The 27,211-nt window shown below is 40.7% G+C and overlaps 2 protein-coding genes and 27 non-coding genes across 34 annotated transcripts in view; 1 reads left to right on the top strand and 28 right to left on the bottom strand.

The window, feature by feature from the left end:
- Positions 1-18,451, bottom strand: part of shisal1b (shisa like 1b) — a 104,083-nt gene extending 85,632 nt beyond the window's left edge. For 3 of the 5 annotated variants that reach the window (XM_086209478.1, XM_086209474.1, XM_086209476.1), the window contains exon 1: positions 18,257-18,451. The gene's annotated coding sequence lies outside the window, so the exon portion shown is untranslated. Of the gene's footprint in view, positions 1-4,965; positions 5,116-18,256 lie in introns of those variants that run through there. The other 2 variants (XM_086209475.1, XM_086209477.1) reach the window with 1 other exon arrangement.
- LOC147259211 (U4 spliceosomal RNA) lies at positions 230-370 on the bottom strand. Its single transcript, XR_015117353.1, has one exon. It is a non-coding gene; the product is annotated as a U4 spliceosomal RNA (small nuclear RNA).
- LOC147259210 (U4 spliceosomal RNA) lies at positions 817-956 on the bottom strand. The gene has a single exon (XR_015117356.1). It is a non-coding gene; the product is annotated as a U4 spliceosomal RNA (small nuclear RNA).
- On the bottom strand, positions 1,407-1,547 carry LOC147259209 (U4 spliceosomal RNA). Its single transcript, XR_015117331.1, has one exon. It is a non-coding gene; the product is annotated as a U4 spliceosomal RNA (small nuclear RNA).
- LOC147259208 (U4 spliceosomal RNA) lies at positions 1,997-2,137 on the bottom strand. The gene has a single exon (XR_015117352.1). It is a non-coding gene; the product is annotated as a U4 spliceosomal RNA (small nuclear RNA).
- On the bottom strand, positions 2,588-2,728 carry LOC147259207 (U4 spliceosomal RNA). The gene has a single exon (XR_015117349.1). It is a non-coding gene; the product is annotated as a U4 spliceosomal RNA (small nuclear RNA).
- Positions 3,175-3,315, bottom strand: LOC147259206 (U4 spliceosomal RNA). The gene has a single exon (XR_015117355.1). It is a non-coding gene; the product is annotated as a U4 spliceosomal RNA (small nuclear RNA).
- LOC147259205 (U4 spliceosomal RNA) lies at positions 3,996-4,136 on the bottom strand. Its single transcript, XR_015117350.1, has one exon. It is a non-coding gene; the product is annotated as a U4 spliceosomal RNA (small nuclear RNA).
- On the bottom strand, positions 4,771-4,912 carry LOC147259204 (U4 spliceosomal RNA). The gene has a single exon (XR_015117367.1). It is a non-coding gene; the product is annotated as a U4 spliceosomal RNA (small nuclear RNA).
- On the bottom strand, positions 5,370-5,510 carry LOC147259203 (U4 spliceosomal RNA). The gene has a single exon (XR_015117346.1). It is a non-coding gene; the product is annotated as a U4 spliceosomal RNA (small nuclear RNA).
- LOC147259202 (U4 spliceosomal RNA) lies at positions 5,958-6,098 on the bottom strand. The gene has a single exon (XR_015117338.1). It is a non-coding gene; the product is annotated as a U4 spliceosomal RNA (small nuclear RNA).
- Positions 6,733-6,874, bottom strand: LOC147259201 (U4 spliceosomal RNA). Its single transcript, XR_015117365.1, has one exon. It is a non-coding gene; the product is annotated as a U4 spliceosomal RNA (small nuclear RNA).
- On the bottom strand, positions 7,332-7,472 carry LOC147259200 (U4 spliceosomal RNA). The gene has a single exon (XR_015117345.1). It is a non-coding gene; the product is annotated as a U4 spliceosomal RNA (small nuclear RNA).
- On the bottom strand, positions 7,920-8,060 carry LOC147259199 (U4 spliceosomal RNA). The gene has a single exon (XR_015117337.1). It is a non-coding gene; the product is annotated as a U4 spliceosomal RNA (small nuclear RNA).
- Positions 8,695-8,836, bottom strand: LOC147259198 (U4 spliceosomal RNA). Its single transcript, XR_015117364.1, has one exon. It is a non-coding gene; the product is annotated as a U4 spliceosomal RNA (small nuclear RNA).
- On the bottom strand, positions 9,294-9,434 carry LOC147259197 (U4 spliceosomal RNA). The gene has a single exon (XR_015117344.1). It is a non-coding gene; the product is annotated as a U4 spliceosomal RNA (small nuclear RNA).
- LOC147259196 (U4 spliceosomal RNA) lies at positions 9,882-10,022 on the bottom strand. Its single transcript, XR_015117336.1, has one exon. It is a non-coding gene; the product is annotated as a U4 spliceosomal RNA (small nuclear RNA).
- LOC147259195 (U4 spliceosomal RNA) lies at positions 10,657-10,798 on the bottom strand. Its single transcript, XR_015117363.1, has one exon. It is a non-coding gene; the product is annotated as a U4 spliceosomal RNA (small nuclear RNA).
- On the bottom strand, positions 11,256-11,396 carry LOC147259194 (U4 spliceosomal RNA). The gene has a single exon (XR_015117343.1). It is a non-coding gene; the product is annotated as a U4 spliceosomal RNA (small nuclear RNA).
- Positions 11,844-11,984, bottom strand: LOC147259193 (U4 spliceosomal RNA). Its single transcript, XR_015117335.1, has one exon. It is a non-coding gene; the product is annotated as a U4 spliceosomal RNA (small nuclear RNA).
- LOC147259192 (U4 spliceosomal RNA) lies at positions 12,619-12,760 on the bottom strand. The gene has a single exon (XR_015117361.1). It is a non-coding gene; the product is annotated as a U4 spliceosomal RNA (small nuclear RNA).
- Positions 13,218-13,358, bottom strand: LOC147259191 (U4 spliceosomal RNA). The gene has a single exon (XR_015117341.1). It is a non-coding gene; the product is annotated as a U4 spliceosomal RNA (small nuclear RNA).
- LOC147259190 (U4 spliceosomal RNA) lies at positions 13,806-13,946 on the bottom strand. Its single transcript, XR_015117334.1, has one exon. It is a non-coding gene; the product is annotated as a U4 spliceosomal RNA (small nuclear RNA).
- On the bottom strand, positions 14,581-14,722 carry LOC147259189 (U4 spliceosomal RNA). Its single transcript, XR_015117360.1, has one exon. It is a non-coding gene; the product is annotated as a U4 spliceosomal RNA (small nuclear RNA).
- On the bottom strand, positions 15,180-15,320 carry LOC147259188 (U4 spliceosomal RNA). The gene has a single exon (XR_015117339.1). It is a non-coding gene; the product is annotated as a U4 spliceosomal RNA (small nuclear RNA).
- Positions 15,768-15,908, bottom strand: LOC147259187 (U4 spliceosomal RNA). Its single transcript, XR_015117333.1, has one exon. It is a non-coding gene; the product is annotated as a U4 spliceosomal RNA (small nuclear RNA).
- Positions 16,543-16,684, bottom strand: LOC147259186 (U4 spliceosomal RNA). Its single transcript, XR_015117359.1, has one exon. It is a non-coding gene; the product is annotated as a U4 spliceosomal RNA (small nuclear RNA).
- On the bottom strand, positions 17,142-17,282 carry LOC147259185 (U4 spliceosomal RNA). Its single transcript, XR_015117366.1, has one exon. It is a non-coding gene; the product is annotated as a U4 spliceosomal RNA (small nuclear RNA).
- A 7,469-nt stretch (positions 18,452-25,920) lies between the features above and the next one.
- plxnb2b (plexin b2b) overlaps positions 25,921-27,211 on the top strand; it is a 124,180-nt gene continuing 122,889 nt past the window's right edge. For both annotated transcript variants that reach the window (XM_086209472.1, XM_086209473.1), the window contains exon 1: positions 25,921-26,570. The gene's annotated coding sequence lies outside the window, so the exon portion shown is untranslated. The remainder of the gene's footprint in view (positions 26,571-27,211) is intronic.

The following is a 27,211-nucleotide window of genomic DNA, read 5'->3' as shown; positions in this document are numbered from 1 at the left end:
TTATTCTAAGTCATGATATGTGAAAACAAAGTGGAACAACGTGTGTAAGTTTCTCACATTTTTTGGGAATAAATTATCTGGAAAAACAGGACATCACCACTGTTTGGTCATAATTTGAACACTACAATAAGGAACTGCCGCCTGTGTTACAATTAATGAGTTCACAGCTACAGAAGACCTAAAGCTACAATATCACAGTCGGGAGTATTCATTTGAACACTACTAGCAGTCTCCGCAGAGACTATCAAAAATTGCCATAGCAAACTATATTTCAAGTCGTCCAGGCGGGGTATTGGGTAAAGTTTTCAACTAGCAATAATCACGCCTCAGTTTGACCTCATGAGCTACGATACTGCCACTGCGCAAGAATGGCACGCTCTTGTCCACAGTAGGGGTGCCTCTGGAATCTGCACAGCCCTTTGTTATGGTTTCAACGTACACATGTATGTCTATATAATCTGGCAAGCATGATCGAGATTGCCACTCATAGTTATTATATGGTTACAAAAGATTAAGTTCAAAACTGGAACAACGGATGCAAGTTTCTCATTTCTAATGGAAGAATTTTCCAAGGAATCTATGACATCATTATTCTAAGTCATGATATGTGAAAACAAAGTGGAACAACGTATGTAAGTTTCTAACATTTTTTGGGAATAAATTATCTGGAAAAACAGGACATCACCACTGTTTGTTCATAATTTGAACACCACAATAAGGAACTGCCGCCAATGTCGCAATTAATGAGATCACAGCTACAGAAAACATAAAGCTACAATATCAAAGTCGGGAGAATTTATTTGAACAGTACTAGCAGTCTCCGCAGACTATCAAAAATTGCCATAGCCAATTTTATTACAAGTCAGCCAGGCGGGGTATTGGGTAAAGTTTTCAACTAGCAATGATCGCGCCTCGGTTTGACCTCATGAGCTACGATACTGCCACCGCGCAAGAATGGCACGCTGTTGTCCACAGTAGGGGTGCATCTGGCATCTTCACAGCCCTCTGTTATGGTTTCAACATAAACATTTATGTCTATATAATCTGGCAAGCATGATCGAGATTACCACTCATAGTTATTTTATGGTTATTATAAAAGATTAAGTTCAAAACTGGAACAAAGTATGCAAGTTTCTCATTTCTAATGGAAGAATTTTCCAAGGAATCTATGACATCATTATTCTAAGTCATGATATGTGAAAACAAAGTGGAACAACGTCTGTAAGTTTCTCACATTTTTTGGGAATAAATTATCTGGAAAAACAGGACATCACCACTGTTTGGTCATAATTTCAACACTACAATAAGGAACTGCCGCCTGTGTTACAATTAATGAGATCACAGCTACAGAAGACATAAAGCTACAATATCACAGTCGGGTGTATTGATTTGAACAGAACAAGCAGTCTCCGCAGAGACTATCAAAAATTGCCATAGCCAACTTTAAATCAAGTCGTCCAGGCGGGGTATTGGGTAAAGTTTTCAACTAGCAATAATCGCGCCTCAGTTTGACCTCATGAGCTACGATACTGCCACTGCGCAAGAATGGCCCGCTCTGTCCACAGTAGGGGTGCCTCTGGCATCTGCACAGCCCTCTGTTATGGTTTCAACGTACACATGTATGTCTATATAATCTGGCAAGCATGATCGAGATTACCACTCATAGTTATTTTATGGTTATTTTAAAAGATTAAGTTCAAAACTGGAACAAAGTATGCAAGTTTCTCATTTCTAATGGAAGAATTTTCCAAGGAATCTATGCCATCATTATTCTAAGTCATGATATGTGAAAACAAAGTGGAAAAACGTATGTAACTTTCTCACATTTTTTGGGAAAAAAATCCCCTGGAAAAACAGGACATCACCACTTTTGGTCAGAATTTGAACACTACAATAAGGAACTGGTGCCTGTGACACTACAAATGAGATCACAGCTACAAAAAACCTAAAGCTTCAATATCAAATTCGGGAGTATTCATTTGAACACTACTAGCAGTCTCCGCAGAGACTATCAAAAATTGCCATAGCCAACTATATTTCAAGTCATCCAGGCGGGGTATTGGGTAAAGTTTTCAACTAGCAATAATCGCGCCTCAGTTTGACCTCATGAGCTACGATACTGCCACTGTGCAAGAATGCCACGCTCTTGTCCACAGTAGGGGTGCCTCTGGCATCTGCACAGCCCTCTGTTATGGTTTCAACATACACATGTATGTCTATATAATCTGGCAAGCATGATCGAGATTACCACTCATAGTTATTTTATGGTTATTATAAAAGATTACGTTCAAAACTGGAACAAAGTATGCAAGTTTCTCATTTCTAATGGAAGAATTTTCCAAGGAATCTGTGACATCATTATTCTAAGTCATGACATGTGAAAACAAAGTGGAACAACGTATGTAAGTTTCTCACATTTTTTGGGAATAAATTATCTGGAAAAACAGGACATCACCACTGTTTGGTCATAATTTGAACACTATAATAAGGAACTGCCACCTGTGTTACAATTAATGAGATCACAGCTACAGAAGACCTAAAGCTACAATATCACAGTCGGGAGTATTCATTTGAACACTACTAGCAGTCTCCGCAGAGACTATCAAAAATTGCCATAGCCAATTTTATTACAAGTCAGCCAGGCGGGGTATTGGGTAAAGTTTTCAACTAGCAATAATCGCGCCTCAGTTTGACCTCATGAGCTACGATACTGCCACTGCGCAAGAATGGCACGCTCTTGTCCACAGTAGGGGTGCCTCTGGAATCTGCACAGCCCTTTGTTATGGTTTCAACGTACACATGTATGTCTATATAATCTGGCAAGCATGATTGAGATTGCCACTCATAGTTATTATATGGTTACAAAAGATTAAGTTAAAACCTGGAACAAAGTATGCAAGTTTCTCATTTCTAAAGGAAGATTTTCCAAGGAATCCATGACATCATTATTCTAAGTCATGATATGTGAAAACAAAGAAGAACAACGTATGTAAATTTCTCACATTTTTGGGGAATAAATTATCTGGAAAAACAGGACATCACCACTGTTGGGTCATAATTTGAACACTACAATAAGGAACTGCCGCCTATGTCGCAATTAATGAGATCACAGCTACAGAAAACCTAAAGCTACAATATCAAAGTCGGGAGTATTTCTTTGAACAGTACTTGCAGTCTCCGCAGAGACTATCAAAAATTGCCAGAACCAACTTTATTTCAAGTCAGCCAGGCGGGGTATTGGGTAAAGTTTTCAACTAGCAATAATCGCGCCTCAGCTTGACCTCATGAGCTATGATACTGCCACTGCGCAAGAATGCCACGCTCTTGTCCACAGTAGGGGTGCCTCTGGCATCTGCACAGCCCTCTGTTATGGTTTCAACATACACATGTATGTCTATATAATCTGGCAAGCATGATCGAGATTACCACTCATAGTTATTTTATGGTTACAAAAGATTAAGTTCAAAACTGGAACAACGGATGCAAGTTTCTCATATTTAATGGAAGAATTTTCCAAGGAATCTATGACATCATTATTCTAAGTCATGATATGTGAAAACAAAGTGGAACAACGTATGTAAGTTTCTCACATTTTTTGGGAATAAATTATCTGGAAAAACAGGACATCACCACTGTTTGGTCATAATTTGAACACTACAATAAGGAACTGCCGCCTATGTCGCAATTAATGAGATCACAGCTACAGAAAACCTAAAGCTCCAATTTCAAAGTCAGGTTTATTTATTTGAACAGTACTAGCAGTCTCCGCAGTCAAGTCATGGTATGTGAAAACAAAGTGGAACAACGTATGTAAGTATCTCACATTTTTTGGGAAAAAATCCTCTGGAAAAACAGGACATCACCACTTTTTGGTCTGAATTTGTCCACTACAATAAGGAACTGGTGCCTGTGACACTACAAATAAGATCACAACTACAGAAAACCTAGAGCTTCAATATCAAAGTTGGTAGAATTTATTTGAACAGAACTAACAGTCTCTGCAGAGACTATCAAAAATTGCCATAGCCAACTATATTTCAAGTCAGCCAGGTGGGGTATTGGGTAAAGTTTTCAACTAGCAATAATCGCGCCTCAGTTTGACCTCATGAGCTACGATACTGCCACTGCGCAAGAATGGCACGCTCTGGTCCACAGTAGGGGTGCCTCTGGCATCTGCACAGCCCTCTGTTATGGTTTCAACGTACACATGTATGTCTATATAATCTGGCAAGCATGATCGAGATTGCCACTCATAGTTATTTTATGGTTACAAAAGATTAAGTTCAAAACTGGAAAAACGGATGCAAGTTACTCATTTCTAAAGGAAGAATTTTCCAAGGAATCCATGACATTTTATTCTAAGTCATGATATGTGGAAACAAACTGGAACAACGTATGCACGTTTCTCATTTCTAATGAAACAATTTTCCAAGGAATCCATGACATCATTATTCTACGTCATGATATGTGGAAAGAAAGTGGAACAACTTATGCAAGTTTCTCATTTCTAATAAAACAATTTTCCAAGGAATCCTTGACATTATTCTAAGTCATGATATGTGGAAACAAAGTGGAACAACATATGTAGGTTCCTCACGTTTCTTTGGGACAAATTCTCTGGAAAAAACATTACATCACCATTGTTTGGTAATAATTTTAACACTACAATAAGGAACTGGTGCCTGTGACGCGATTAATGACATTTCAGCTACAGACAATCTCAAGCTACAGCATCAAAGTCAGGAGCATTTATTTGAACAGTACTAGAAGTCTCCGCAGAGACTGTCAAAAATTGCCATAGCCGACTATATTTCAAGTCGTCCAGGCGGAGTATTGGATAAAGTTTTCAACTAGCAATGATCACGCCTCGGTTTGTCGTCATAAGCTACGATACTGAAACGAGCATCGAACTACTCCGGGGAAAATTTACAAGAGGAAATAATGCCAGGTATAATCCGACGTCACCTCCTCAACCGGACCCCGTCACTCCAGTAGTAGAGCAATTCTGCACCGTTGCTTTGAAGCGGGGAGTACATCAGACGTTTATCTTTCCAACTCCAAAAAACCCAACAAGTAACGGTCATCGCCCTCCGCGTGTCAGGCAGAAACACAGCATCTGACAACACAACGAAACAAGTAGCAAAGATCTGAGGAGGAGTTCACGTACGTTTGACACAAGCTAGCAGGCCATTAGCAACGTGCCGTTCTGTGATTTAACTGGACGCACACATTACGTGGGTGGATCGAGCGCTATGCTACTAGCTTTAACAGTGTCCTTACCACTACTATTCGGGGAATTACTGTAACGTGCTACATTACCGAACTCTCCAATAACACCGTGGGATAATGACATTATACATTAAGATCAGTCTCCGTAGAGACCGTCAAAAATTGCCATAGCCAACTTTATTTCAAGTCATCCAGGCGGGGTATTGGGTAAAGTTTTCAACTAGCAATAATCGCGCCTCAGTTTGACCTCATGAGCTACGATACTGCCACTGCGCAAGAATGGCACGCTCTGTCCACAGTAGGGGTGCCCCTGGCATCTGCACAGCCCTCTGTTATGGTTTCAACATACACATGTATGTCTATATAATCTGGCAAGCATGATCGAGATTACCACTCATAGTTATTTTATGGTTATTATAAAATATTAAGTTCAAAACTGAAACAAAGTATGCAAGTTTCTCATTTCTAATGGAATAATTTTCCGAGTTCTATGCCATCATTATTCTAAGTCATGATATGTGAAAACAAAGTGGAAAAACGTATGTAACTTTCTCACATTTTTTGGGAAAACAATCCCCTGGAAAAACAGGACATCACCACTTTTGGTCATAATTTGAACACTACAATAAGGAACTGGTGCCTGTGACACTACAAATAAGATCACAACTACAGAAAACCTAGAGCTTCAATATCAAAGTTGGTAGAATTTATTTGAACAGAACTAGCAGTCTCTGCAGAGACTATCAAAAATTGCCATAGCCAACTATATTTCAAGTCAGCCAGGCGGGGTATTGGGTAAAGTTTTCAACTAGCAATAATCGCGCCTCAGTTTGACCTCATGAGCTACGATACTGCCACTGCGCAAGAATGGCACGCTCTGGTCCACAGTAGGGGTGCCTCTGGCATCTGCACAGCCCTCTGTTATGGTTTCAACGTACACATGTATGTCTATATAATCTGGCAAGCATGATCGAGATTGCCACTCATAGTTATTTTATGGTTACAAAAGATTAAGTTCAAAACTGGAAAAACGGATGCAAGTTACTCATTTCTAAAGGAAGAATTTTCCAAGGAATCCATGACATTTTATTCTAAGTCATGATATGTGGAAACAAACTGGAACAACGTATGCACGTTTCTCATTTCTAATGAAACAATTTTCCAAGGAATCCATGACATCATTATTCTACGTCATGATATGTGGAAAGAAAGTGGAACAACTTATGCAAGTTTCTCATTTCTAATAAAACAATTTTCCAAGGAATCCTTGACATTATTCTAAGTCATGATATGTGGAAACAAAGTGGAACAACATATGTAGGTTCCTCACGTTTCTTTGGGACAAATTCTCTGGAAAAAACATTACATCACCATTGTTTGGTAATAATTTTAACACTACAATAAGGAACTGGTGCCTGTGACGCGATTAATGACATTTCAGCTACAGACAATCTCAAGCTACAGCATCAAAGTCAGGAGCATTTATTTGAACAGTACTAGAAGTCTCCGCAGAGACTGTCAAAAATTGCCATAGCCGACTATATTTCAAGTCGTCCAGGCGGAGTATTGGATAAAGTTTTCAACTAGCAATGATCACGCCTCGGTTTGTCGTCATAAGCTACGATACTGAAACGAGCATCGAACTACTCCGGGGAAAATTTACAAGAGGAAATAATGCCAGGTATAATCCGACGTCACCTCCTCAACCGGACCCCGTCACTCCAGTAGTAGAGCAATTCTGCACCGTTGCTTTGAAGCGGGGAGTACATCAGACGTTTATCTTTCCAACTCCAAAAAACCCAACAAGTAACGGTCATCGCCCTCCGCGTGTCAGGCAGAAACACAGCATCTGACAACACAACGAAACAAGTAGCAAAGATCTGAGGAGGAGTTCACGTACGTTTGACACAAGCTAGCAGGCCATTAGCAACGTGCCGTTCTGTGATTTAACTGGACGCACACATTACGTGGGTGGATCGAGCGCTATGCTACTAGCTTTAACAGTGTCCTTACCACTACTATTCGGTGACTTACTGTAACGTGCTACATTACCGAACTCTCCAATAACACCGTGGGATAATGACATTATACATTAAGATCAGTCTCCGTAGAGACCGTCAAAAATTGCCATAGCCAACTTTATTTCAAGTCATCCAGGCGGGGTATTGGGTAAAGTTTTCAACTAGCAATAATCGCGCCTCAGTTTGACCTCATGAGCTACGATACTGCCACTGCGCAAGAATGGCACGCTCTGTCCACAGTAGGGGTGCCTCTGGCATCTGCACAGCCCTCTGTTATGGTTTCAACGTACACATGTATGTCTATATAATCTGGCAAGCATGATCGAGATTACCACTCATAGTTATTTTATGGTTATTATAAAATATTAAGTTCAAAACTGAAACAAAGTATGCAAGTTTCTCATTTCTAATGGAATAATTTTCCGAGTTCTATGCCATCATTATTCTAAGTCATGATATGTGAAAACAAAGTGGAAAAACGTATGTAACTTTCTCACATTTTTTGGGAAAACAATCCCCTGGAAAAACAGGACATCACCACTTTTGGTCATAATTTGAACACTACAATAAGGAACTGGTGCCTGTGACACGACAAATAAGATCACAACTACAGAAAACCTAGAGCTTCAATATCAAAGTTGGTAGAATTTATTTGAACAGAACTAGCAGTCTCTGCAGAGACTATCAAAAATTGCCATAGCCAACTATATTTCAAGTCAGCCAGGCGGGGTATTGGGTAAAGTTTTCAACTAGCAATAATCGCGCCTCAGTTTGACCTCATGAGCTACGATACTGCCACTGCGCAAGAATGGCACGCTCTGGTCCACAGTAGGGGTGCCTCTGGCATCTGCACAGCCCTCTGTTATGGTTTCAACGTACACATGTATGTCTATATAATCTGGCAAGCATGATCGAGATTGCCACTCATAGTTATTTTATGGTTACAAAAGATTAAGTTCAAAACTGGAAAAACGGATGCAAGTTACTCATTTCTAAAGGAAGAATTTTCCAAGGAATCCATGACATTTTATTCTAAGTCATGATATGTGGAAACAAACTGGAACAACGTATGCACGTTTCTCATTTCTAATGAAACAATTTTCCAAGGAATCCATGACATCATTATTCTACGTCATGATATGTGGAAAGAAAGTGGAACAACTTATGCAAGTTTCTCATTTCTAATAAAACAATTTTCCAAGGAATCCTTGACATTATTCTAAGTCATGATATGTGGAAACAAAGTGGAACAACATATGTAGGTTCCTCACGTTTCTTTGGGACAAATTCTCTGGAAAAAACATTACATCACCATTGTTTGGTAATAATTTTAACACTACAATAAGGAACTGGTGCCTGTGACGCGATTAATGACATTTCAGCTACAGACAATCTCAAGCTACAGCATCAAAGTCAGGAGCATTTATTTGAACAGTACTAGAAGTCTCCGCAGAGACTGTCAAAAATTGCCATAGCCGACTATATTTCAAGTCGTCCAGGCGGAGTATTGGATAAAGTTTTCAACTAGCAATGATCACGCCTCGGTTTGTCGTCATAAGCTACGATACTGAAACGAGCATCGAACTACTCCGGGGAAAATTTACAAGAGGAAATAATGCCAGGTATAATCCGACGTCACCTCCTCAACCGGACCCCGTCACTCCAGTAGTAGAGCAATTCTGCACCGTTGCTTTGAAGCGGGGAGTACATCAGACGTTTATCTTTCCAACTCCAAAAAACCCAACAAGTAACGGTCATCGCCCTCCGCGTGTCAGGCAGAAACACAGCATCTGACAACACAACGAAACAAGTAGCAAAGATCTGAGGAGGAGTTCACGTACGTTTGACACAAGCTAGCAGGCCATTAGCAACGTGCCGTTCTGTGATTTAACTGGACGCACACATTACGTGGGTGGATTGAGCGCTATGCTACTAGCTTTAACAGTGTCCTTACCACTACTATTCGGTGACTTACTGTAACGTGCTACATTACCGAACTCTCCAATAACACCGTGGGATAATGACATTATACATTAAGATCAGTCTCCGTAGAGACCGTCAAAAATTGCCATAGCCAACTTTATTTCAAGTCATCCAGGCGGGGTATTGGGTAAAGTTTTCAACTAGCAATAATCGCGCCTCAGTTTGACCTCATGAGCTACGATACTGCCACTGCGCAAGAATGGCACGCTCTGTCCACAGTAGGGGTGCCTCTGGCATCTGCACAGCCCTCTGTTATGGTTTCAACGTACACATGTATGTCTATATAATCTGGCAAGCATGATCGAGATTACCACTCATAGTTATTTTATGGTTATTATAAAATATTAAGTTCAAAACTGAAACAAAGTATGCAAGTTTCTCATTTCTAATGGAATAATTTTCCGAGTTCTATGCCATCATTATTCTAAGTCATGATATGTGAAAACAAAGTGGAAAAACGTATGTAACTTTCTCACATTTTTTGGGAAAACAATCCCCTGGAAAAACAGGACATCACCACTTTTGGTCATAATTTGAACACTACAATAAGGAACTGGTGCCTGTGACACGACAAATAAGATCACAACTACAGAAAACCTAGAGCTTCAATATCAAAGTTGGTAGAATTTATTTGAACAGAACTAGCAGTCTCTGCAGAGACTATCAAAAATTGCCATAGCCAACTATATTTCAAGTCAGCCAGGCGGGGTATTGGGTAAAGTTTTCAACTAGCAATAATCGCGCCTCAGTTTGACCTCATGAGCTACGATACTGCCACTGCGCAAGAATGGCACGCTCTGGTCCACAGTAGGGGTGCCTCTGGCATCTGCACAGCCCTCTGTTATGGTTTCAACGTACACATGTATGTCTATATAATCTGGCAAGCATGATCGAGATTGCCACTCATAGTTATTTTATGGTTACAAAAGATTAAGTTCAAAACTGGAAAAACGGATGCAAGTTACTCATTTCTAAAGGAAGAATTTTCCAAGGAATCCATGACATTTTATTCTAAGTCATGATATGTGGAAACAAACTGGAACAACGTATGCACGTTTCTCATTTCTAATGAAACAATTTTCCAAGGAATCCATGACATCATTATTCTACGTCATGATATGTGGAAAGAAAGTGGAACAACTTATGCAAGTTTCTCATTTCTAATAAAACAATTTTCCAAGGAATCCTTGACATTATTCTAAGTCATGATATGTGGAAACAAAGTGGAACAACATATGTAGGTTCCTCACGTTTCTTTGGGACAAATTCTCTGGAAAAAACATTACATCACCATTGTTTGGTAATAATTTTAACACTACAATAAGGAACTGGTGCCTGTGACGCGATTAATGACATTTCAGCTACAGACAATCTCAAGCTACAGCATCAAAGTCAGGAGCATTTATTTGAACAGTACTAGAAGTCTCCGCAGAGACTGTCAAAAATTGCCATAGCCGACTATATTTCAAGTCGTCCAGGCGGAGTATTGGATAAAGTTTTCAACTAGCAATGATCACGCCTCGGTTTGTCGTCATAAGCTACGATACTGAAACGAGCATCGAACTACTCCGGGGAAAATTTACAAGAGGAAATAATGCCAGGTATAATCCGACGTCACCTCCTCAACCGGACCCCGTCACTCCAGTAGTAGAGCAATTCTGCACCGTTGCTTTGAAGCGGGGAGTACATCAGACGTTTATCTTTCCAACTCCAAAAAACCCAACAAGTAACGGTCATCGCCCTCCGCGTGTCAGGCAGAAACACAGCATCTGACAACACAACGAAACAAGTAGCAAAGATCTGAGGAGGAGTTCACGTACGTTTGACACAAGCTAGCAGGCCATTAGCAACGTGCCGTTCTGTGATTTAACTGGACGCACACATTACGTGGGTGGATCGAGCGCTATGCTACTAGCTTTAACAGTGTCCTTACCACTACTATTCGGTGACTTACTGTAACGTGCTACATTACCGAACTCTCCAATAACACCGTGGGATAATGACATTATACATTAAGATCAGTCTCCGTAGAGACCGTCAAAAATTGCCATAGCCAACTTTATTTCAAGTCATCCAGGCGGGGTATTGGGTAAAGTTTTCAACTAGCAATAATCGCGCCTCAGTTTGACCTCATGAGCTACGATACTGCCACTGCGCAAGAATGGCACGCTCTGTCCACAGTAGGGGTGCCTCTGGCATCTGCACAGCCCTCTGTTATGGTTTCAACGTACACATGTATGTCTATATAATCTGGCAAGCATGATCGAGATTACCACTCATAGTTATTTTATGGTTATTATAAAATATTAAGTTCAAAACTGAAACAAAGTATGCAAGTTTCTCATTTCTAATGGAATAATTTTCCGAGTTCTATGCCATCATTATTCTAAGTCATGATATGTGAAAACAAAGTGGAAAAACGTATGTAACTTTCTCACATTTTTTGGGAAAACAATCCCCTGGAAAAACAGGACATCACCACTTTTGGTCATAATTTGAACACTACAATAAGGAACTGGTGCCTGTGACACGACAAATAAGATCACAACTACAGAAAACCTAGAGCTTCAATATCAAAGTTGGTAGAATTTATTTGAACAGAACTAGCAGTCTCTGCAGAGACTATCAAAAATTGCCATAGCCAACTATATTTCAAGTCAGCCAGGCGGGGTATTGGGTAAAGTTTTCAACTAGCAATAATCGCGCCTCAGTTTGACCTCATGAGCTACGATACTGCCACTGCGCAAGAATGGCACGCTCTGGTCCACAGTAGGGGTGCCTCTGGCATCTGCACAGCCCTCTGTTATGGTTTCAACGTACACATGTATGTCTATATAATCTGGCAAGCATGATCGAGATTGCCACTCATAGTTATTTTATGGTTACAAAAGATTAAGTTCAAAACTGGAAAAACGGATGCAAGTTACTCATTTCTAAAGGAAGAATTTTCCAAGGAATCCATGACATTTTATTCTAAGTCATGATATGTGGAAACAAACTGGAACAACGTATGCACGTTTCTCATTTCTAATGAAACAATTTTCCAAGGAATCCATGACATCATTATTCTACGTCATGATATGTGGAAAGAAAGTGGAACAACTTATGCAAGTTTCTCATTTCTAATAAAACAATTTTCCAAGGAATCCTTGACATTATTCTAAGTCATGATATGTGGAAACAAAGTGGAACAACATATGTAGGTTCCTCACGTTTCTTTGGGACAAATTCTCTGGAAAAAACATTACATCACCATTGTTTGGTAATAATTTTAACACTACAATAAGGAACTGGTGCCTGTGACGCGATTAATGACATTTCAGCTACAGACAATCTCAAGCTACAGCATCAAAGTCAGGAGCATTTATTTGAACAGTACTAGAAGTCTCCGCAGAGACTGTCAAAAATTGCCATAGCCGACTATATTTCAAGTCGTCCAGGCGGAGTATTGGATAAAGTTTTCAACTAGCAATGATCACGCCTCGGTTTGTCGTCATAAGCTACGATACTGAAACGAGCATCGAACTACTCCGGGGAAAATTTACAAGAGGAAATAATGCCAGGTATAATCCGACGTCACCTCCTCAACCGGACCCCGTCACTCCAGTAGTAGAGCAATTCTGCACCGTTGCTTTGAAGCGGGGAGTACATCAGACGTTTATCTTTCCAACTCCAAAAAACCCAACAAGTAACGGTCATCGCCCTCCGCGTGTCAGGCAGAAACACAGCATCTGACAACACAACGAAACAAGTAGCAAAGATCTGAGGAGGAGTTCACGTACGTTTGACACAAGCTAGCAGGCCATTAGCAACGTGCCGTTCTGTGATTTAACTGGACGCACACATTACGTGGGTGGATTGAGCGCTATGCTACTAGCTTTAACAGTGTCCTTACCACTACTATTCGGTGACTTACTGTAACGTGCTACATTACCGAACTCTCCAATAACACCGTGGGATAATGACATTATACATTAAGATCAGTCTCCGTAGAGACCGTCAAAAATTGCCATAGCCAACTTTATTTCAAGTCATCCAGGCGGGGTATTGGGTAAAGTTTTCAACTAGCAATAATCGCGCCTCAGTTTGACCTCATGAGCTACGATACTGCCACTGCGCAAGAATGGCACGCTCTGTCCACAGTAGGGGTGCCTCTGGCATCTGCACAGCCCTCTGTTATGGTTTCAACGTACACATGTATGTCTATATAATCTGGCAAGCATGATCGAGATTACCACTCATAGTTATTTTATGGTTATTATAAAATATTAAGTTCAAAACTGAAACAAAGTATGCAAGTTTCTCATTTCTAATGGAATAATTTTCCGAGTTCTATGCCATCATTATTCTAAGTCATGATATGTGAAAACAAAGTGGAAAAACGTATGTAACTTTCTCACATTTTTTGGGAAAACAATCCCCTGGAAAAACAGGACATCACCACTTTTGGTCATAATTTGAACACTACAATAAGGAACTGGTGCCTGTGACACGACAAATAAGATCACAACTACAGAAAACCTAGAGCTTCAATATCAAAGTTGGTAGAATTTATTTGAACAGAACTAGCAGTCTCTGCAGAGACTATCAAAAATTGCCATAGCCAACTATATTTCAAGTCAGCCAGGCGGGGTATTGGGTAAAGTTTTCAACTAGCAATAATCGCGCCTCAGTTTGACCTCATGAGCTACGATACTGCCACTGCGCAAGAATGGCACGCTCTGGTCCACAGTAGGGGTGCCTCTGGCATCTGCACAGCCCTCTGTTATGGTTTCAACGTACACATGTATGTCTATATAATCTGGCAAGCATGATCGAGATTGCCACTCATAGTTATTTTATGGTTACAAAAGATTAAGTTCAAAACTGGAAAAACGGATGCAAGTTACTCATTTCTAAAGGAAGAATTTTCCAAGGAATCCATGACATTTTATTCTAAGTCATGATATGTGGAAACAAACTGGAACAACGTATGCACGTTTCTCATTTCTAATGAAACAATTTTCCAAGGAATCCATGACATCATTATTCTACGTCATGATATGTGGAAAGAAAGTGGAACAACTTATGCAAGTTTCTCATTTCTAATAAAACAATTTTCCAAGGAATCCTTGACATTATTCTAAGTCATGATATGTGGAAACAAAGTGGAACAACATATGTAGGTTCCTCACGTTTCTTTGGGACAAATTCTCTGGAAAAAACATTACATCACCATTGTTTGGTAATAATTTTAACACTACAATAAGGAACTGGTGCCTGTGACGCGATTAATGACATTTCAGCTACAGACAATCTCAAGCTACAGCATCAAAGTCAGGAGCATTTATTTGAACAGTACTAGAAGTCTCCGCAGAGACTGTCAAAAATTGCCATAGCCGACTATATTTCAAGTCGTCCAGGCGGAGTATTGGATAAAGTTTTCAACTAGCAATGATCACGCCTCGGTTTGTCGTCATAAGCTACGATACTGAAACGAGCATCGAACTACTCCGGGGAAAATTTACAAGAGGAAATAATGCCAGGTATAATCCGACGTCACCTCCTCAACCGGACCCCGTCACTCCAGTAGTAGAGCAATTCTGCACCGTTGCTTTGAAGCGGGGAGTACATCAGACGTTTATCTTTCCAACTCCAAAAAACCCAACAAGTAACGGTCATCGCCCTCCGCGTGTCAGGCAGAAACACAGCATCTGACAACACAACGAAACAAGTAGCAAAGATCTGAGGAGGAGTTCACGTACGTTTGACACAAGCTAGCAGGCCATTAGCAACGTGCCGTTCTGTGATTTAACTGGACGCACACATTACGTGGGTGGATCGAGCGCTATGCTACTAGCTTTAACAGTGTCCTTACCACTACTATTCGGTGAATTACTGTAACGTGCTACATTACCGAACTCTCCAATAACACCGTGGGATAATGACATTATACATTAAGATCAGTCTCCGTAGAGACCGTCAAAAATTGCCATAGCCAACTTTATTTCAAGTCATCCAGGCGGGGTATTGGGTAAAGTTTTCAACTAGCAATAATCGCGCCTCAGTTTGACCTCATGAGCTACGATACTGCCACTGCGCAAGAATGGCACGCTCTGTCCACAGTAGGGGTGCCTCTGGCATCTGCACAGCCCTCTGTTATGGTTTCAACGTACACATGTATGTCTATATAATCTGGCAAGCATGATCGAGATTACCACTCATAGTTATTTTATGGTTATTATAAAATATTAAGTTCAAAACTGAAACAAAGTATGCAAGTTTCTCATTTCTAATGGAATAATTTTCCGAGTTCTATGCCATCATTATTCTAAGTCATGATATGTGAAAACAAAGTGGAAAAACGTATGTAACTTTCTCACATTTTTTGGGAAAACAATCCCCTGGAAAAACAGGACATCACCACTTTTGGTCATAATTTGAACACTACAATAAGGAACTGGTGCCTGTGACACGACAAATAAGATCACAACTACAGAAAACCTAGAGCTTCAATATCAAAGTTGGTAGAATTTATTTGAACAGAACTAGCAGTCTCTGCAGAGACTATCAAAAATTGCCATAGCCAACTATATTTCAAGTCAGCCAGGCGGGGTATTGGGTAAAGTTTTCAACTAGCAATAATCGCGCCTCAGTTTGACCTCATGAGCTACGATACTGCCACTGCGCAAGAATGGCACGCTCTGGTCCACAGTAGGGGTGCCTCTGGCATCTGCACAGCCCTCTGTTATGGTTTCAACGTACACATGTATGTCTATATAATCTGGCAAGCATGATCGAGATTGCCACTCATAGTTATTTTATGGTTACAAAAGATTAAGTTCAAAACTGGAAAAACGGATGCAAGTTACTCATTTCTAAAGGAAGAATTTTCCAAGGAATCCATGACATTTTATTCTAAGTCATGATATGTGGAAACAAACTGGAACAACGTATGCACGTTTCTCATTTCTAATGAAACAATTTTCCAAGGAATCCATGACATCATTATTCTACGTCATGATATGTGGAAAGAAAGTGGAACAACTTATGCAAGTTTCTCATTTCTAATAAAACAATTTTCCAAGGAATCCTTGACATTATTCTAAGTCATGATATGTGGAAACAAAGTGGAACAACATATGTAGGTTCCTCACGTTTCTTTGGGACAAATTCTCTGGAAAAAACATTACATCACCATTGTTTGGTAATAATTTTAACACTACAATAAGGAACTGGTGCCTGTGACGCGATTAATGACATTTCAGCTACAGACAATCTCAAGCTACAGCATCAAAGTCAGGAGCATTTATTTGAACAGTACTAGAAGTCTCCGCAGAGACTGTCAAAAATTGCCATAGCCGACTATATTTCAAGTCGTCCAGGCGGAGTATTGGATAAAGTTTTCAACTAGCAATGATCACGCCTCGGTTTGTCGTCATAAGCTACGATACTGAAACGAGCATCGAACTACTCCGGGGAAAATTTACAAGAGGAAATAATGCCAGGTATAATCCGACGTCACCTCCTCAACCGGACCCCGTCACTCCAGTAGTAGAGCAATTCTGCACCGTTGCTTTGAAGCGGGGAGTACATCAGACGTTTATCTTTCCAACTCCAAAAAACCCAACAAGTAACGGTCATCGCCCTCCGCGTGTCAGGCAGAAACACAGCATCTGACAACACAACGAAACAAGTAGCAAAGATCTGAGGAGGAGTTCACGTACGTTTGACACAAGCTAGCAGGCCATTAGCAACGTGCCGTTCTGTGATTTAACTGGACGCACACATTACGTGGGTGGATCGAGCGCTATGCTACTAGCTTTAACAGTGTCCTTACCACTACTATTCGGTGAATTACTGTAACGTGCTACATTACCGAACTCTTCAATAACACCGTGGGATACTGACATTATACATTAAGATCAGTCTCCGTAGAGACCGTCAAAAATTGCCATAGCCGACTATATTTCAAGTCGTCCAGGCGGGGTATTGGGTAAAGTTTTCAACTAGCAATAATCGCGCCTCGGATAAACCTCATAGGCTACGATACTGCCACTGCGCAAAGCTAAAGGCGACAAGCTTATGACAGGGAAGTATTTACGCTGCATACGTTGTTCAGTAACGGCGGTTGCGTTCAGGTCCAAAACAAGCACATGTTGACCAGACTTCAGACTTAAGCAAATTGTGAGCTTTGGTCGTGATATCCCACAGTCCTTAGTTTAATCATTTTACAAGCATAAATATATATTGCAAGTGCCAACCACCGCAATGCATCATGGGATTTATCTATTTGTCCCGGACTGCCGTCTGATTTCAAACAGTTGTCACTTACAACGAGGATACCATCATCTGTTGTTTATATTTCAAGTTAAATTACAGTGAGCGATGATAATCCAGTTTACCACATCTTAATCCAGTTTACCACATATTGCTTCCCTAATTCCACTCAGAACACGCTAAATACCAAAACACCCAACACGAACCACATCTTTTTTATTGTATATTGTCGTTTTCATGCAACGCCTTTCCTCAAAGAAAAATAAAAGCCCTGAAAAATTCAAATTTCTGCTCCAGATCATTAAAAAATGTGTCCAACTTGTCCAACCACTAGATGTCACTGTTGCCACGGATAAAACCTGTTCAACTTTACTTTGAGGGCCTTTAAATTCAGCTTATTTGATTTGGACAATTTGTAATTACTTATAAATATTTCACCTTCTCTTAACTACAAAATTAAACACATTTCAATATTCCAAACAAATTAATACAGTTAGGCTTACATTTATATAATTTCAAATGTACTTTGCTGGTTGCGTTAGAGGTTTACAATTAATTTGGGTCACAAGGGCCACAGTCAAATTAACCCAAATTCTACGAAATAATTAAACAGACAAAATAATCCAAAAACAAAATCAACAATAACAAATTAAATAAATAAATAAATGTTAAATTAGCATTTAGCCTCCCGTGCCTGTGACACAACCACACTGTGCTATGCTAACGTTCGCGTTCAAACTTTTAACTCTTTGAACTTCTCTCACCTGCTCCCTTCTGGCTTCGGAAAGTGTGCTGAAGAAGTCAAACTTTTCGGGAAATATCTTGAGCATAATTAGAGGTGCCACGGCCAACTTTTGTTTCTCCAAATTATTAACCTAGAGGACAATTTTCATCAAGTACAGTAGGCTAGCTAAATAGAATGATGCTCTACCGTTGACCTGAGGTTGCGGAACTGGACGGAAAATGATAGGCCCGGATATTCAAATCAACTTTATTGTCAATATCGTGTTTGTTAGAGGACAAAAACATAATACACGAAAATATGAAATAAAAACATTTAAAACTAAATTAACTTTAGGAAACAGTCATACCATCTTTTAGTATGCTTTATCTGCATGATTATTGCTTTAAAAATAATCCATATTTGCTATACCACAAAATGTATGCAATGGACTAGAGGGAAATTAGAACTGTATGAGTTTGAATATTTAATACCACATCAAAGATTAAAAGAGTTAAACTGCACTGCTGTTGATTCAATTGTTTTCCCAAATATTAAATTGTTATGTTTGCCATATTTCTTTTTTACCACCTTATATTTTCATATCGTAAAACATAACAAATACAGCAATATTAAAGCAAACAAATCCTTCCCACGCAATTATTTTATCATTAAAAAAGTACATAAAAAGTCATAAAAGCTTCCATAATGCAGACTTACAGCTTGGTTGAACTTGTTTTGGACCAACAAATGTATTTTTAGCATTTCATCAGTGTTAATCCAGAGAATATATACATATGTTAATGGACATCGTAACATTATAGTTTGGAGAAGAACAGGTATAATTCTGCTTTTTAATAATCCATTTTGTAATAATCCATTCTGGAGGAAGCCAAAAGGAGTAAAATGGGGGTGTCTGATGCTGTTTGCGTATTCTGATCTAGTTGTAAGCTGTTAGTAATCATGTGCACTTCACAAACTGTGTATTTGTGGTATGACACAGACAGTAATTTCACTGTGTGGATATTAGAGACCTTTTCACTTGTTGTGAAGCTTTAGTGGGATAATGCAGGTGCTTTTGGGCGCTCGGCAGATAAGCATTGGCGTGCCAGGTGTTAAAGCTGCCTGGGCTGACACATTAGACAGGGATTTGCTCCTGCCAGAATGTCAGGCCAATGAGGCTCACAGAGGTAGGCTTGGATCACTGTCTGGGACAGGTAAGTACGCAGATAAGGGGATTACACCAAGTAATCTCAAATGAATCCTGCCAGCCTCTGTTTCATCCTCACCTGGAAAGCCCAAATTTCTCTGTTTTCAGCCCAAGAAACACATTATAAGAACAGAGTTCAATTCACAATATGATCCTTCTAACCTGGCTTAAAAAGCATCGGAGGGCTCGTAGCACTGTGGTCATTTAACAACTGTGACAGTCATAATATCCTTTCATTCACTGTGGCACCTGATTAATTTTTATTATTTACCCTTCGTCACCTGCTCTGCCCAATCAAGCACGTTCTGTAATCACCTGCCATAAAATGAGTTCTGGATTGGTGGTCCCACCCTGCAAAGCTTAGACCTGACCTGTTGAACAAAAAGGACTCTGAGCAGCTGAAGTCCCTCAGGGCTGTGGCTGTCCCTGCTGGTAGGAGGAAGGATGAAAATAGAGAGTAACAGATGGCTTAGCTGTTTGTGCTATTCAGCACAGGCTGCTGAGCAGCCCACATAATACCATGCTATCCAAAAAGGGGTTCAGTGGGCCGTCCATAGTCTTTAACATGCTGAGAGCCATTTTCCCCCTGAACTATCAATCACAGGGCTTAAAAAAGAAAATCAATGTCATACTTGGATCATGATGGCTAACTGTGCGGAGCAGTTCCTAGGTAAGATTGTTTTGGTTTGGGGAAATGGAAGCTTGTCAGTTAAGTCCACAGACTGCATTTGTGCCAGCAAGGCTGATCCAGCTTAGACCACATATTGAAGCTTCTCCATATAATCACACATCTACACACCATGTCAAGGACACGCAACCTCTCTGAACGACTGATCAAACGGAATGGATTTGATATGGCGCCAACATTAGTGCATGGAAGCGTGTGTGTGTGTTTGTGTGTGTGTGTGTGTATGTTTACCTAAAAAAAAAAAATGAGTGCAGCTGGATGTACACATGGCAGTGTTTAATCTGGGCTACATCATATCAGCCTGGTTAAGGTCATTTATTGGTATCGAGAGTCTCTCTGTCTCTCTTAGAGTAGGGCCACCTGGCCAATACGAGAAGAGCTGGGCAAGCTGTGATTGCATTGAGATATGAGCAGAGAGAAGAAGCCAATAACATCTTTCTTCAGTAAAGTGGCAGCTCAGCTACCTCAAGGCGACATCAGATAAGAGAACCAATGTTCCTCATGGGTGCCTTTTAGTTTGTCCCTAAACTTCAAGGTCAGAAGTGATGGTTTAATTTCGCAATACCACAAGCTGAATGTACATTTAACCAATATCTTTAAATATCCTTATTCTAGTTAAAATATTGTGCCTTTCTCACTTTCTGACACACACATGCAGACACACACACACACACACACACACACTCACACACATGCTTGCAGGCTGTTCTCACCAACCCACACACTGCTGCCACGCTGCTATTCCCAGTTTGTGGTTATTCTCAGACTGAGTCAGGATGGTAACATAAGCCTGTCTGTCCGTTTTATGCCAAACCTGATGTCTCCCTGTCACACGCACTTTTGAAGAGGATGTGAGCTCTTTATACAGTAGCCATAGCTAGGTCGCTCCCACATCTCCTACCACTGTTGTAATTTCTTAAAACTTGTATTGACAGCTGGAGGCACACTTAGCTAGGTCAGGGAGCCATTCAAATTAACGCTACTTGTGCTTTAAAAGTAACGCTCCACAGTTGCCCTGTTGATTCTTTCTTCACACCTTTATTATTCACCAGCATGACAGTTTCCTGTGTCTGCGAACGACTCCATCTGTCAACGATGCATCTTTAGATTCAGCGTTACACTGTCTGGAAACCTTCAGCCAGCGGTTCAGCCAGTTACATAACCAAAAGTACAAGTGTGCATGGATATTCAGGGGTCAGGATTGGAATAAATTGCTAATTAGTACGAGGATTTCCAGGTTAAAAGATTAAAGCTTCAGTCTGACATGGCTTTGACATTGACCATTTTTTTTTACCATCTGTGCTAAATACATATACATATGCAATGATTTGCGCTGTAATGTGTTTTGTATCAGTGCCAAGACCAATTGGTGCATGTTATTCACCAAATGGCATATGATTAACACAACCTCATCTGTGAAAGTCGTATGTTTTAGTGAGGGATTAAGTCTGCATGACACAGTTCTATCTGTGACAAATGACCAAAATATCACCCCCATAATGTAACCCTAGTTTATCTTTAATTTGTGACGCTGTTGTTAACAATTTTTTCTTTTTTAACAATGCCCTTTTACATAAAGATATATGCTTATAGTCAGTTTAACAGATGACTATGCTTTCCATTTAACTCGTGTCGGGATGTGCATTTCACAGTATTTGAACAGTACAATAAAAAGGATTTCAACCACATGTGGCATGAATGTGTTACAGGTGCAGCAGTTCAGCCAGCACAAGGTTCTTTGTGTGTTGTGTATTGTTAGATCTCAGTTTCGGTTAGATACCATTTATTTTGTACATCAAGGAAAAGAAAAACATACCAGCAAATGACAGAAAATATCCAGAGACACACACTGAGTTTGAAGTGAAACTGACGAATGAAATGTAGCTGTTTGTGTTTTGCTGCCATTTATGGTCTCTCGTGTCTGTACTCTTCTCTGCACCTTGTCAACAAGGGCAGAGTTGATGAGCCATCTATGTGAGAGTGTGTGCACGCTGCACACTCAGCTGATACACACGGCGTATATCACTGTGGAACCACAAGTAGTGCACTTTGGATATATATTGCACATTGGAAAGTGGAATTTGTGGAAATTAGAAAGCAGCATGGGTTTCCCCCCAAATGTACGACGACAATTCATTCATAGATTGTTGTGTGCAAACTTGCTCTAACACTGTAGGGTTGTCTAGCCCTCAATCTCGTCTTACTGATAGAAAGCAAAGCCTGATGGCTATTTATAACTCCTCCACCCTGACATCTGTGATTGACAGTTACAAGAGGTACACATTATATGTCAAGAACCAGGTTTTACACGTAGCCATCCAGCTTCACTCTCTGTATGACTGAATTGATGTCTAAAAAAAAAGTCCCATTGTGTGTAAGAAAAAAACTGTGTGTGAGGACCATACTTGATGAGGCGGTAACTGTAGCAAGAGCACCATTAGTTCAGTGTTATATCTCCAGAGAAGCTATTTAGGATCTTGTGGTTTTGGATACTTTGTCTTTAAGATTTGTATTTTTTTTAAAAACTTTATTCACATGCTGCACAAAGTGTAAAATTACCTGTTACTTCCTGAAACTGTGCATGCTGCCACCAACAGAGGGCAGTCTATCCACATGGCATGCAGACTCAACGTTGAACCTTGAATGTGGTTCACACTATATCATTAAGGACACCTGAAATGCTGTATCATAAATTAGGTTGTATAATGTGTTGATAGCCAGACTTAAAAGCCTGAACTTGCTGAGGGACACCTTATGACTAATGGTACTGCGTGGCACCGGCATGATAACAGATCATCACTATTCAAACAGCACATTGCAGATTGCAAGAAGGTTCAGGTGCATTGATCATAATGTCATCACAGTCAGGCTATCTAGTAGAACAAAGTGAACTTCTATCCCACTTTAGTGAATTTAGAGCTTTCATTTGGCCTCTCCTGGCTACCGTCATCCCCCAGGCTAGCATGTCCAAGTCTCAGCAGCCTCATTACTCTTTAGACAAACAGGTTTAGACATATTGAACTCAAACCCAAAACAACCCCACTCTACTCTGCCACTTTCTACTCTCTGAGCTCTATTTGTGATCGGGGGGAGTGTTTGTCTCTCTCACTCTATCTCCGGGTGTCTGATTGCCTGACACTTGTCTGGCTTGGCCTAGTTTCTCCTTGATCTCATCAGTCAATGTGAGGACCTGTGAAGGCCATCTCCCCATCTTGCTTTGTGAGTCTGTCCCAGCTCTGTGCCTGTGTCAGCAGTTAGGGACTGACTCACACCCACGCCATCTTCTCTGGGAGGGGCTCGTGGGCAAAGGCAGCACATCTCCCAAAACAGGAAGCCTCTTTTACATGCCCATACATCACTCATATAACAGACACCCTATCACACGACAAGTCACGACAAAGAGCCACCAAATTAGTAAGTTTAGTGGGTTCTCAGGCAAATAGAAGCTTCTTGTATAACCCCGTGGGTGATGATAGCAGCAATCAAGCATCAATATAGCCCACATCTAAGGTTACAGATAACTTGTAGCCACTTGCTGCTTGAATCTGTGGAGAATATGAGACTTTCTTATCAAAAAAGACCCTGCAGCTGATGAAAAGGTTTAAACATATTTACAGAGCACTGAAAGACTTTTCTAGATTGCAAATGGATGTTTCTTGTTTTTAATGATTCAGCAACCAAACCAATCATTTTCAACAATGACTACTAATACGGCTCATCAAACGGGGCTCATTGAAATATAAATAAATGACGATTGAGTGGTTTTGAAAACATTTTTAAATCTAGCAATGTCCCCAAATTCCCTTTCAACAGTAATCTGTGTTCGGGTGATAATTATTTATTCGTGTTTTATCTTTTTTTTTTGAGGGGGGGTTTGTATTTTGACAACGCCAGTGCAATTAACATAAATACATTGCAGTCATCAAAAATATAACAGATATGTTGCATGTAAAATGTGTTTTGACAGCTGATTTCCAATTATCACCCGTAGGCAGGCTTTTTATGCAGATTATAATGTAACCTGAAAAACAAAGGTAGAGGAGAACAATCAGACAGGAAAATCTATGTTTTACTTAAAATTCCTCATCACAACGGCACAAACAATGGAACAAAAACTTTCAAAGTCAATAGAAATTATACATGTCATAATAAGTTAATTACAGTGTGTCAGACCACCAATATTACAAAGGGAAGCAAAGTCATCATGACTTTCAGGAGTTGTCAAGTGTGCAGGTAGTTTTTCCATTCAAACGTTTTAAAAACATCAGTTGCCAAGGTCCCTGCCGTCAGTCGTCGCGATTGAATAATAAAACATTTGAAAACTTGACTGTACTTTACCGACACAACATCCTGCTCCCTGTCAATAATCTCAGACTTTTCTGTCTATCCACAGGAAAACAACTCATTCTGACGGTTATTTTATGGAGAAAACATTTCAGCGTGATGACTGTGCATCACTCTGAGCATCAGAGTCTGAGTAGGTGTGCGGCCGGATAGTTAAGAACATGTTGCAGACCTTTTTCAAATGACATTCCTCAGATGTTTGAGCTATCACGGAGAACACAAAGGTCACGCTGTCAGAGTTACATCTGAAGTGGTGAAGACCTGTGAGAGGAGTTTACATCTGACATTTACATACAAATGCTGATATTCCTTCTATTTACATAGATATATAAAGTTGTTTATTTTAGGCGAGAACACAACAGAAGATACAAGTGTGTGTGTGTGTGTGTCCAGGATTGCTTATAGATTTTTCTGACAACTTTTTGAGAAATGCTCTTATTGTCCATCCTCTCCAGAGCCGGACAAGAAGGTGGATCCCCGTCTCTCCTCTGTGTGTGCATCAGGGAGATGAGACCCACATGGACTTGCAGACTGCCGGTTAGCTTAGCACAATGAATGGAAGCGGATAGGCAGGCTAGCATACCTCTGTCCTTCCGCTCAGCTTCTAAAACTGTTTGTTCCTCTTCTGTTTTGATTGAGGTGCTGCGCCAAATCACTACAACCAATCGGGAAAGTAGTTCTGGCAAAGTGTCTTACTCTAAATTAACAACATTTTGTAGTTCTTCATAACAAATGCTAACTAGTTAAACTAGGTCAGACAAAGACTGTTTTGGAGAAAATTGTGTGACAGGATTTCCGATGGAGGTATGCTAATACTTCTAATACTACCTCAACAACTTCCATTCATTGTGCTAAGCTAACTAGCAATCAGCCGCCCTCTGTGGGTCTTAACTCTTAAATGCACCACAGAGGACAGAGGAGTATCTAACGTCTTGTCTGGCTCTTAGGAGGATCAACAAATATGTGCACCAAACATTGGCACAATGTCACTGACAGCTCTGATATAAGAGCACAGTTGTGCTTTGGTTTGATGAATTGGATTTATCAACAGTGAAAAAAGAGCAACCCCCACCAAAAAAAAGATGGTGTTCCTTTGTTGCTAAAATTGCTCTTCACTTACTTTGATCTGACTTTATACATTTCAATTTAGAAAGCAAATAAAACCAATAGCATGAACTCCCATCTGAGAAGATTAGTTAAAAGTCTGATTTTATAATTTTGCTTTGCCTCCAACTTCAAATGATCTTGCACCAGTAAGTCAATAAACACGTTTAATGGAAATCGTTTAAAAAAAATTGTTCAGTTATATGAAGTGGCAGGGTAAGAGAAACCAAAACCACCACTTGTGAACATTCCCTTGGCCGTATTTCACATTTTCCCCCGGAGTGACCTGGAACCGCCCCCAAATAGACTCCTGCTGCCTGCGCCGCTCCCGCCGCTCCCACCGCCCGCGGAAACATTTCAGCGCGTCGCCAGCAATCAACACAACTTGCTCCAGTTTTCCGCCTGCTACTACTCGCCGCCGCTTGTTGTCTCCTCAGCCGGAGATGAGTGAGTGAGCAGCGGGGAGGAGAATCATTCTCGGGTCGCGTCGACCGTCCTTCAGAGCGCGCTTCTCTCTCTCTCTCTCTCTCTCTCTCTCTCTCTCTCTCTCTCTCTCTCTCTCCCCCTCTCTCTCGCTCTATCCCTCTCTCCCTCCCTCCTTCATCTCCTCAATTTCCTGGTTTCCAAAACGCGTCGAGGGCGAACGCATGAGCGGATCCCACAGGTGTGTCGGCTCCAGGACACACGCACGCACGGACGCACGCACACACGCACACGCACACACACACACCTGGAAATTACCATGTGACTCAGCACCTGGGCGTGGAGAAAGTCCCCGGTATTCTAACCAGAGACTCTTTGTTGAGGAGTTGCCTGTTTCGCCTTTGAACAGGAATTGGCTTTTCGGTCAAGCAGTACGCGTGTTTTCAACGGAATAGTGCCTTGCTGAACCTCTCACAGAATATCCGAGGAAAGTAAAATGTGAACTTGTTTACGGACTTCATTTTTTTTTAAATGATTTAATCGTCTGGACTGTTCGCTGTTGTGCAACTCCTCTCTTCCTCCTCCAAGGTGAGTTCCGGGCAAAGCTTGTGTATCCCGTCAAAGTAGACCGGGAGTGTTTGTTGAGTTTTGGCGTTCAGCCATGTTTTTGTTATTTCAAATATGACAAATATGTGCAGCAAGTTGTGATAGCCTATTACACGTCCCGTCGATCACGCATGGGAGCGTTATCCGACACGGTTAACCCTCTAATAACACCGGTGCTCTTGATAGATTTGTCTGATCCTGCTGTTCAGAAGTGTTAGATCACACTATGAGCACCCGAGGCATTATCATCACAATCACTCCATTATAGATGGGAATCCATTTAAAACTAAACTTAAAATGTATGTCACCTCCCCTTTGTTTTTTTGTGTGTTTTTGTCTGGTTGCAAACTTGTTCTGCTGTTCAACTCAACAGCTGTGTGTTGCAGGGGAAAAAGAGAAAGAAAGCCCCTGTGGTCATGCTTTTCTCCAAACCATGCATTTCATGTCAGGAGCTTTGCAGCCACAGCATCTGCCCAGTCACCTCACAAGGAGCCGCCTGTCCTCATTCACAAGCAATTTTCTGTGAGAAATGGGTTTGTGGACTGTGCCTCCTCCTCACCTCTGGACAGTAGGCTGTGCATCAACAGCTGAGCAGACAGCAGTGAGCATTGCCTCCTGTTTGT

The sequence above is a fragment of the Aulostomus chinensis genome, chromosome 7 (assembly GCF_037954235.1).
Source record: "Aulostomus chinensis isolate RoL2024-O1b breed Wild chromosome 7, RoL_Achi_v1.0, whole genome shotgun sequence".
NCBI lineage: Eukaryota > Metazoa > Chordata > Actinopteri > Syngnathiformes > Aulostomidae > Aulostomus > Aulostomus chinensis.
This window is presented reverse-complemented; position numbering and strand designations above follow the sequence as displayed.